The sequence below is a fragment of the Xyrauchen texanus genome, chromosome 3 (genome assembly GCF_025860055.1).
Source record: "Xyrauchen texanus isolate HMW12.3.18 chromosome 3, RBS_HiC_50CHRs, whole genome shotgun sequence".
Taxonomy (NCBI): domain Eukaryota; kingdom Metazoa; phylum Chordata; class Actinopteri; order Cypriniformes; family Catostomidae; genus Xyrauchen; species Xyrauchen texanus.
In genome coordinates, this window is record NC_068278.1 from 20,009,769 (window position 1) to 20,021,979 (window position 12,211).

A 12,211-nucleotide genomic window follows, 5' to 3' on the forward strand; every position below is an offset into this window, starting at 1 on the left:
TAGTTTCAAATGCACACTTTGTATAAGTAGCAAATTGTGCTTAAAGTTTGTTAATGGGAGGTTTACAAAAGCACAGCAAATTCAATGATATTACCAAAAGGACCTAGAAAAGTCATTGATTCTTGTAAGATTTATCATACGAGTTGGTATGGGGAAAGTACACACTGCAGTGAGGGCTGGACTCCTGATGTTTGTTCTGTAATGACTGCATGTGGCAGGTGTGCTGAGGGGAGGGTTCTCATCCAGCTCTGAGATAGCAGATGAAAGCAGATCTTAGAGTCTTTCTGTCAGTTACTATCCTTAGGCCCTGCTGGTCCTCCCCTGCTGATCAGAAATGCAAGACAGGCCTCTTCATCTTGTATGAGCACGCGATCAATTTATAATTAGGTCTGTAGTGATTAATGAATTCTCAATAAAGCACCCTCTGCTCTGATGAATGTATGCAGGCCATCCCACCTAAACTGCTGTCCAAACAAGCATGGCTCACTGTTTCATCTCATTAGAGCTGAATGTTCTGGTAAATGGGGGCTGAGGTCTGATTATTTAGGGTCAAGAGTTACTTTTGCTATCTATTTGTGGAGCGATTGTGTTTCTGAAGTAATACATTGTGAATGTTTGTTTGTCCTTTTACATTAACAAGTTTATTGTAAATTTTTGGGATAAAAAATTCCATGGCTAGTTGTCAGGCATGGAAGTTGCAACAAGAGCTTTATGTCAGTAACTATAAGATTTTGATTTAAAAAGTCAAATTATATAAATGTGTTTTCTCTGGCAGTAGTTTTGTCATTTAGTTTCAGACACCAGTCTTAAATTAAAATATTTTGTTATAAATTATTTTTGAAATTCAAATTTTGTCACACGTTATTGGAAGGGTCAACTACAGTGGCAAAAAAAGTATGTGAACCCTTTGGAATTACATCCCTTTATGTATTCATTTGTCTTCAAATCTGGTTTGATCTTCTTCTAAATTACAACAATGAACAAACACAATCTGTTTAATAACAAAAATGATTGTGTTGTTCTTGTACATACAGTCATGTGAATACATCATTCAAACATTCAGTGTAGGTTGTAAAACGTATGTGAACCCCTAGGCTAATGACGTCAACAAAAGCTTATTTAAGTCAGGAGTTGGCAAACCTGGCATCCAATTAATGTAGCGAGATTGGAGGTGTGGGTTAGAGCTACTTTGACTTATAAAAAGCACTAAAACATTTTGAGTTTGCTAATCACAAGAAGCATCTGCTGACATGGACCATACCTCTCAAGAAAGAGATCTCAAAAGAACTATGATCAAGAATTGTTGTTTTGCATAGAGCTGAAAAGTGTTACAAAGTTATCTCAAAGAGCTTAGACATTCATCTGTCCCAAATTGTCTATAAATAGAGACAATTAAGTACTTTGGCAATTCTCCCTAGAAGTGGCCGTCAAGACAAGATGACTCAAAGGGCACGCTGCAGAATGCTCAATGAGGTAAAAAAGAACCTAAGAGTGACAGCTGAAGACATGAAGGAATCATTGGAAATGGTTAACATCTATGTTTATGAGTCTACTATAGGGAAAACGTTAAACAGGCATGGCATCCATGGCAGCACACCACGAAGGAAGCCGCTGCTTTCCAAAAACAGTAATAACAAAATTGCTGCACGCCTGAAGTTTGCCTAAGACCACCTTGACACTCCACAATGCTACTGTGAAAATGTTTTGTGGACTGAAGAAACTAAGATTTAATTGTTTGGGAAGAACATGCAGCACTACGCATCATGTAAAAAGGGCACTGCACACCAACCTGAAAACATAATCCCAACAGTGAAGTACGGTGGAGGGAGCATCATGATTTTCCATTTTGATGGTTGAAGAATGCATCATCCGGGACATCATAGTAGCTACACTTCTTTTTGATGTATTTTCAGTGTTAACATTCCACACTACAAAATGACGTGAATAGTGCAGAAGTGTTCGGTTTGGGAAACTCCTGAATTGAAATGTGCCTCTTTCCGCATTAATAACCAATAATTATCTTGGGCTATCTTTTAAGCCAATCAGCTTTCAGTATCACGTAAGTCAAGCTTGTGGTTAAGGCGACAGGTGGGAAGAAAGTGATATTAAGCCAAATATCAAAGACATCCAAATGATTGAGGGATCTCAAAAGTGAAAGACTGAAATATTGTATATTCTATTCAAAGAGGAGGATGAAGTTGCTCTTCTTCACATGGTGAGGAATTAGTCAGTCTGATGCTTTGCGTGACTGATTTGATCTATTCTGCTTCTGCTATATTGACAAGTTTTGGGTTGGTGATTGGAAAGATTAAAACATAGTTAATTATTAAGAAAAATAACTGCAGTCTTTTTATTGGTTTGATCAATCAGTATTTACACTTTAACAGCCAGCAGTGTATTTCTCTGTAAATCTTAGTCTTAAACAATATTATGTTGAAGGAACTAAGAATTTGGGCAAGGGTTAGGCCATAACTCAAAAGACTAACACAAAGTTCTCTGTCTGAATATATGAACCTATATTTTTTAGATAGACCGTGATGCAACAATCCATTAATTTTATAAAACAAATTAATGCGGAATTCACAGCTGAAATGACATGCTGTAGTAGCATTCAATTAACACTTGGTGGAGCCCTTGTCAAACTGTTCCTGGTGGTCCGTCAACTTCTGCTTACACAATTTAGTGTTCAAGAAACAAACAGGCACATATATGCTATTATATCTTAGTTTCACTTAAATGTAAAGCAGCTATTTAAATTTTAATGTGCAATCCAGAATTTCAAGTTTACAATAAAGCTATTCCTCTTGCAAGAATTGCACAAATCCATGAGCATTGTATTGGGATTATGGGAGACGTGCTTGGGTAAACAACTGAGATTATTAAGGTAGTTCTGCGAGGTTGCATTTTTTTCTGACATTTAGTTTTTCCTTGTTGTGGGATGTAAATGAATTCATTTTGATAAACTGATATATTAAAAAGCAAAACATCTGATTATTGATTATGTATTATGCAAATGATAAAACCATGAAGAGTTAGTTACAAAGCTATACAATAGTACTACCAAATCTCTTTTATGAGACATCAATATATTTTTAACTTAAACATTTAAAAACATTTGAAAACATCTGGAGAACATCTCTACCCAGGAGAGATTATTGTCCTTCTCTTGGAAATGTATTTAGAATATTTCTTGTTTGTGGGGGAAATATAGTGAAAATATTAAAATTAGTATTTTAATGTATATTCAGTTCTGACACACAACTATTTATTGGTAAGTTGTTTACAAGCAAAACAGGCTTTTGCTCTACTGAATTGCTTATTATAATTATATATATTTTTTAACATATTTAATATTTAAGCTATGAAAAGTATTTAGTCTACTATTTAAAATGAGTTTAGGCAATCTAAGATTTAACATAACATTACATTAAATGTTAAGTGTTACAATTTTTCTGCATTTAAAATTCACAAATATAGTTTGAAATCAGAATAAATTTTTGTTTGTTATTATTATTATTATTATTAGAACAGCTACATTATATTTATGACAGCAACCTTTAGCCTACTTTATTTTTGTAATAAACGATCCATGTTTTGGTATGCAAATAGCCTATAAAAATGATATGATCAATAAGTCATGTCATCTTATTTGTTTTCATTGCTTTAACTTTTAAAAAATTGTTCCAAAAAAATGTCAACTTGATTTTATAAGGTAGGAGATTCCACCTGATATTTTAAGTCAGTTTCAATTTAAGTGGGCCCTTCATTACACACAAATTGAAATGAGTGCAGTGGCAGGATATCATACGAATTAGCCAAATTTAGAAAAGAGTGAGTTGCTTGTTTTTTATGTATTACACTGAGTAGCCTACATTATTACTTAGTAGGCTATTAAAGTAATAGGCCTACACTGTGACATTTGTTTAGCGTAGTTTTTAAAAACGGACATAACCCTTGGATTTCGTATATGAATTAAGCAATATAGGCCTACTCATAGCCTACTCACAATAATGTGCACCTCCTTTGTAACTTGTAGTGGTCAAACATACTTGTAAGTATGCAAAAGTAAAATTAATGTGAATCTGGAGCACTTTAAAAATGACGCTGCACTCGGAACCGAATGGAGCACATCTGATACGCTGAACACGAGATGAATTGTGGAGCACAGAACCGCTCTGAATACACTGTAATAATGCTTATACACAATACAGACAGGACAGAGCAGCGTGCATAAACTTTGAAGAGAACAGCTTGATTAATGAATTTTATTAAAACGTTGTAGTCCTTTACGGTTTAATAATCCAATATCATATCGCGAATTTATTTAAACGAATTGTGCAGACCTAATATATAAATGTATAGCAATACAAAAACATTAAAATACGCATGCGCATTAAAACAAACACAACGTCACTAAAATCCAATACGCATGCGATTAGATTTCCTTACGTCATCGCGCTACAGTCTGCAGTGAGGAGTACTTTGAACTATCAGCGCCAATGAGAAATATCAATGATTTGACCTAAACTTTAATCTAAACTCCTGTTACTTCTGTATTTTAGACAATTATGTATGCAGAAGTCAGAAATGAATTGTTTACGTTGCTAATATATTACAAACACCTTTTGTAATTACAGTAAATGTGTGATTTTATGTGTACATATGTCATTTGTTTCTGCACATGCAAAACTTTTACAGCTATAACTGTACACATCCGGAGTACTGAAAAGTGCTGGTAAAATCACTCTTGACCACATTCACCCAGCACACTTCCTTTTTGATCTGTTGCCCTCCGGCCGGCACTACAGAGCACTGAGCACCAGAGCAGCCAGGCACAGGAACAGTTATTTCCCTCAGGCCATCCACCTCATGAATGGTTAAAACTGCCCCCAAATACTTTCCTTTGGTCAATACAACCATGTGCAATATTCAATCCATCCATTCCTGCTTATATCTATATTTCAATTATATTTTTTTACATATCATACTCTCTTCTTCAATACATTAAATTACCTGCACATAACTGTATATCTGTAGGCTATATGAAATATTCGAACAAAATTATGCTCTATTGTATATTTTTCCTTTTATTTATGATATATCTTATTTTTTATTTTTGTCACTGTATGTATGTTTAAATGTATATGTTTGTGTGTGTATATATATATATATATATATATATATATATATATATATGGTTGCATTCTCTTTGCACTGGAAGCTTCTGTCACGTTGACAAATACCTTGTGTGTGTAAGCATACTTGGCAATAAAGTTGCCAATCAAATTCTGATTCTGATTTTAAATGGCGGACAAATACCTAATTTGACACGAACAACTCTTGAACGTGACACAGAGGACCTGCTTAGGGAAGAACATCAATGAGGTGAGTGAATGCTTTTCTAATAGCAGTTTAGAGATATTCATTCTTTCAAAGGAATATGAATATGATTGGTATAGTGGTAACCCCCTAATAATCAAAAGAAGCAAGTACAACCCCCCAATATTTACACCATGATCAATGGAAGCATGTTGATGTATGTTAAGACTAGTAGCTAGATGTCGCCAGTCAGTGGTGGGGCTGAAACGAATAGTCAACGTTATTGATTGTATACACACATTTTCATGGTCGAATAGTCGTTTAATCTCATTTTCATGAGGTTGTATAAAACTAAAGATGACGCTTGAGAGGAGCACTTCTGATAGTAGAGGAAATGATGAAGACACATCTCACAGTCCAGACACACTGCAAACTTTCCAAACATCATGAGGGAATTATGAGGGAATTATGTTAAAGCATCTAAAAGGAGTCACCCGATTATATATCTATATTGCTTCCGTTATTAAAGTTCAAATAATAAGCGGGGTCAAGTAAATAAGCACAAACTCCAAAACTATCATTTCTCTTTGTGGTCAAAAAATAATTGGTGATGAACCACTCATTGCTGACGTCCTTACCAGATGGACAGCTTTGTTTACTGAGAGACAGGTAGTCATTCACATTAGACCCAATGGTAGATGAAGTATTTTTTGAAGAGAGTGGCTTGGCTGTAGTTCAACTATAGTTTAAATCATGAATAGGTTATTGCTTGAAAGTCTACTGTCTCAAAGAAGCTTCCAGAACACATATGTGAAATTTACTGAATATAATGTTCAGCTGAGACATGCATCTGTCTCTTTAGATTATCGCAGAGTTCAAGAGGATCATCACCACAGACCTTTTGCTGTCTTTTCTCGATGAACTTCATGGCCTGGACCCAAGACTGCTGTAGCAGTAGTGTCTGGGAGAAGGCCTGCACTCAAAGCATTTTGATGTGCCTTGACAAAGATGTAAGTGGAAAAACTATGAGAGCAAAATATGTCATTGTTTAGGTTTATGAAATCATTTTCATTAGAGGTGTCAATATATTATAAATATAACTAGGAAAATGTACTTAAGAAATATCATACTCAAAATCAGGTTATCATTCTAAATATCAGTAAGTTCAAGCTTGAAATCATGATTGTGCCTGTATACTGCAATGGCAAAATGTTCAGTGAAAAAAAGGAGTTACATTTTGATCTGTTCTCTCCCAAAACTGATTGGATCACTTCAGAAGAAGATTTATCTTGGCACCCATTCACTTGCATAGAGCTGTTCAGCAGTGACATAAATTTGTAGGTGAACCCGGAAGTCTAATTTGCCATGGGAATCCTCTAGATTTTCCTATGGGTTTTCATAATGGAGTTTTTGAACTTTTGAGTAAAATATGGTCTGTGGTAAATATTACTTGATGATATGTGGATTTTTTGTTCTACAAAATAAATTACACAGTCACACCTCAAATGTGATTTAAAAAAAAAATGTATGTTATTTAATATGCCTTCAAATTCACGTTTGACGTATGACTGTGTTTAATTTATGTTTTAGAACAAAACTTCCACGTATCGTCAAGTAATGTGTACCACAGACCTTATTTTTATCATAAGTTCAAAAACCCCACTATAAAAACCCATTGGAAAATCCAGAGGGAATCCATGGCACATTCTCTTCCTGTTTTTTTGGACTACAAGCTAGCTTCAGAGCTCAGATATTCTTCTGTGCCCAACAGAAGAAAGAAAGTCATACACATCTGGGATGGCATGAGGGTAAGTAAATTATGAGAGAATTTTCATTTTTGGGTGAACTATCCCTTTAAACTCAATTACTCATTCATCATACTCAATACACACACTTACATTTGCAAGAATGACCAAAGGACTAAAATGTCAATTTCTTACATGTTTTTAAGCATGTATCCAATTTTCCATGAGGGAAGTCTTATTATATGTTCAGACACATTTTAATTTAATAATTGGTTTCTTATGAAAAAAAAAAGGTTTCTTATGTTGTGCCATTGTTATCAACAATTATAAGGAGATACAGATATAGCACATTCACTCAAATACAGACACAAACACACTCAGATGAACACACTTACTCAGATACACATTTACATATTAAAACCTGCAAGAAAGTACCTAGGAATAACACAGACATTTTACAAGTGTTTTTAACTTGTCCCCAGATTAGTTTGAGGGAAGTTTATGAATGTGTTCAAACACATTTTTAATTCCTGTTTTTTATTAAATTTGCTACTGTTTCGCTATTGTTATCAACAATTATAAGCATATACAGATGTAGTATCACTCACATACAACGTATAATCGCTTAAACACACATACTAACATTGCTCATACACATACATTCACTGACTAACACACACACAGGCAGGCTTTGTACCATTCATTTTTAAAACCTGTGTATGAACTTTTCAAAGGAAAATTAAATCTAGATGTTGATTAAAAAAACGGTAGTGTTATTATTTTTATAACTATGATCTATAACTTTAAAACACTAAAAAGTTTATGTTATCATAAATAGAAAAGTAATGTTAAGAATTATTAGAACAAGTTAACATAATGCACGTTAGTAATCTCTCTTTTTTAACTTACTTTGCTAAGTTGAAACAGCTATTACTGTTAAGTCATATCCACTTACAAAGAGCAATCCAAAGTCAGACAACACTTAAAAAAATTAGTTGAAATGACTTGAACAGAAACTTTGATCTGATTTAAAAATTTAAGGCAGCAGATAAAACTTAAGTTTTTAAGTTGAAGTAGGTGACATTTTTTATACACTACAGTATAATAAGGGTATTTAGAATAATGCCAAAAACAAACACAAACTCTATTTATAAAAATGCACTATAAATACAATGATATTAAAGCAGCTATTCTGCCTTATTCCATCTTTCTAAGTCTTCAATAGGACCACCATCATTCTGCTGCCTGCACTAAGAGAATCTGCCTCCCACTTTATCTTCCATCAATGGGCTCCAATCAGATTCTGTATGAATAATCAATGTATAGTCAACAGCCGGAATGAACTCTCCCGAAGCTGAGCATGAATCTAGCTAATGGCACACATCCCCGGGATTTAATTAGGAATAATGCTCCGTTTGGGTCTACAGGCCATCACATGGTTTGTTTGCTGCCGAATGTGAAAGGTAAACACGGAGGGGACAAAAAAACCAAAAACAGAGTAGTGTCATTTCCCTGAGGTGAGTGCTGGCCAATCTGTGGGAAACAACTGCTCACGACTAATGTCTAGTGCATTAGTCTTCTTAAACACCTGGTCATGGCCATTTGGAAATGTTCATTAACCACTGGTGCAGAGTGAAAAGGTGCGACAGTTCACTCCTGCTTAATTGAATGAATGTGCCAGTATTGCAGAGACTCAGGACCCAAACGCAGAGTTAAAATCAATGAATTTTTTTATACAAACAAAAAGGGCAAAAATCAAACTAAATCTCCCACAAGGGTGAAAAACAAACATAAACAACCCAGGGAAAAACAACAAAGGAAGTAATCCGGGCTGGGGAAGAAGATAAACGCTGCACAGGACTGACTGGACCGAACAGGAACAAGGTAAGGGAACAGGAACGACAAGGAATGTGATCAAAAACACATACAGGACCGACTAGATCACAAGACTGGAAACAAGACAAAAAAATATTTGAATGGCATGAGCACACATCAGCAAGACAATAAGGCAATATATGCCCATGTCAACTGACAAAAAAGATGAGAGAATGTGTAGCAACGGCAAACAAAGTGATGCCTCAGATTCCCATGCTAAATAAAACCTGAGAATACATTGCATGCCAAAACGCCATGCGATGCAAGCAACAGGCAACAAAAACAAGACAGGACATCTGTACGAGAGTTCGGCCTCACACACACCCATCACTTTAGTGACCGAACCTTAGCACAACATGAAGACAGCTCGCGACCCGGGCAGGCAAAGCAGTGCGACTCGAGTCTCACCTGTGTTCGCAAGAAACAGACATAAACTATTGACGCGAGTGTATGCTGCCAAGATGACATAAGTGTGATGCACCCACTTCAATAATAGACAGACATGGAGCATGAGTGTCCGGATCCCGACACAGACCAAAACCGAACCAGACAGGAAGTCAGGAATCAGACACCATGCTCCCGACATGAAGCAAGACCAAACAGCGCACGGCAGGGAATACAACCAAAACCGTGCACTCACACAAAGACAGACAACGGAACACAAGACAGACATGGGACGATGATGTCACGGTCCTGTCACACAAAAACCCAGACTGACACAGTGACAGGACTGTGACAGAATGAGGTTGATTGCAATGTAAAACATTAGGCCAAGTGCTAAGAGCCAACCCCACAATTATCTGTTTTGATTGATTAATCAGATTAATAATCAGCAGAGCTGGAGACTTGATTATATTTCAGTGGGATATTATGGGGTTTTAAGGTTTTACTCTTTTGTATTTTTTTTTCTACAAATAGGCATAATAATAATAATCGAAAATGGAAATGCACACACACACACACACACACACACACACACACACACACGCGCACAGTATATATACTGTACACACACACACACACACACACACACACACACGTGGAATGCATAGCACAGAGACTTTGCTATGAAAAACTGAACTTAGTCCTTCAAAACAAATGAATGACAAATACATATGGCAAAAATGTGATCAATAAATTCAAAACCTGCAATTACTTTTCACTACAGGTGTTTAAAATTAAGAGTTTCTGATGGTAAATTAATTAACAATAAATTAAATTAAAACTATTTCTAAAATCACTTTATCAACAAACCTGGCAACTAAAACATTGCATATAATACTAAAAGCGGTCAATTATTAATATATACATATATATATATATATATATATATATATATATATATATATATATATATATATTATTTACAATAATTATCTCTTTTATGTTTATTATTATCATTATTATTATTGTAAAAAAAAAATTATAATAAAATAATGACACATGTTCTTGTACTATTCTATTCTATTCATTTGTTATTCAATAATAACCATTGAAGCAAATTAACAATCTTATATATTGTAATTTAGCATTGCTTTATATTTCTCTCAGTGGCAAGTTGAACTGTAATTCGTCAGTATGTTTTTAAGTGGATATTTTGCTTGGCAGACTGAGGAAAGAAGACCACTATTGTTTTTATGCTCTGTAGCTGTACTAACTCAGCAGGCTGATGGGGAAAGCTGGGCCAGTCTGACAGGTTGAGGGAATTCGTAATGCTTTTCCTCCTCACCGGCAGGTCTGCTGACAGAACCATTTACTTTACAGGAGAACCACATTCTAGCTATCAAACCAACTGAACATCTATGATCACGATTTTTTACTTATTTTACCTGCTCTTACACATGCAATGTTTTTTTTTGTTGTTGTTGCTATACATTTGTTAAATCACAGTGATCAGAAATCCTTTGATGCAATTTATTGTCAACTGTGACTTAATTCGTACTAAAACGTGCAAGTTTTACATCAACCAATCACATACGCTTTCTGAATCAGGCCTTTTAAAATGAATATCATGATTATGTTTACACTCTGGGTATGGTAAGGTGTTATGGTTAGGTTTAGGCATTGGGTTTGAGTTAGGGGTTAAATTTGGGAAAACACAGTTTTGGACTAACAGGGAACAAACGCCACATTGGGACTACAAGGACACAGGGGAAGCGTATCTCTTAGTGTATAAAGGGGTGGTCACACTAAACTTCTCACTCTTTTCACTCCTATTGAAACACATCCGAATGCAGGAGACCAGAAACACAACCTCATGCAAAGAAATGTCTTACTACGCTGCATTTCGAAAGTTCCAGTTTGGTGAACTCTGACCTGCGAATCCGTATGATGAGAGGACGAAAAGATCGAAACGTCAGACGCTGACCTCTTGGCTCAATACAAAGAATACATATATTCAAAGCTGTGTTTTATTGTAGCAGGATAGTGAGTAGACAATATATTTTCACACTTTGAATATAACATTCTTTGTTATTTGTGATGTTTATTTACTTACACCAGAAGCCCTATCGTGTGACATTACATTCTGGTCTGTTGTGTTTGCATTCTCAAAGCCTAGTGTGACCGCCCCTTAACTTGTACTATTTCCGACCAATGAATTGGTACTAATGTGATGAATTCTCATGAGACTGTATGTTGAGAAAAAAAAATCTGAAATGAAAAGCATTTGAGGTTTTGCATTCATCTCACACATTTTTGTCGTATGTAATTTGTCAGAATATACATGTATTTGTTTTAAAGGACTCCAAAATCAACTATATACAGCTATATCCTCAGCTGTGTGTGTGCTCAGAATGCGAACTCAGGTGGGCTCTATTCTTCTCAAGATATTGATTTGACAGACTGCAGTTATGAGAGGAAGAGAAGATGAAGAGGGAGGCTGTGTTTAACGTGTAGTGTCAGCAGCTGTAGTACTGTGGTATGCATGTGTGTGTGTGTGCATGTAAGTGTAGTGTATGAAGCCTGTGGTAGTGTGTGTAGTGTGTTGGGACCAATGTGCAGATGTTCCATTGTGATGGATCTATTATCCAGCTATTACAAGATAAATGAATGATCTCTCCTATTTTCCATGACAGAAAATTGAAATTGGGGGGAGGAGGTGGGGGTATCATCCGAGCTGCATTATTAGAGTTGTTGGTATGGCTATTAATTTAAGAAAGAGTAGAAACTCTGGCAGCTTGGGCTCAGCGTTTCCACGTTATCAATCATGCCTCAATCACTTTTGTGGGATGACCACACACTCAGGTTTATGCCACCTTAATTAGGATTCA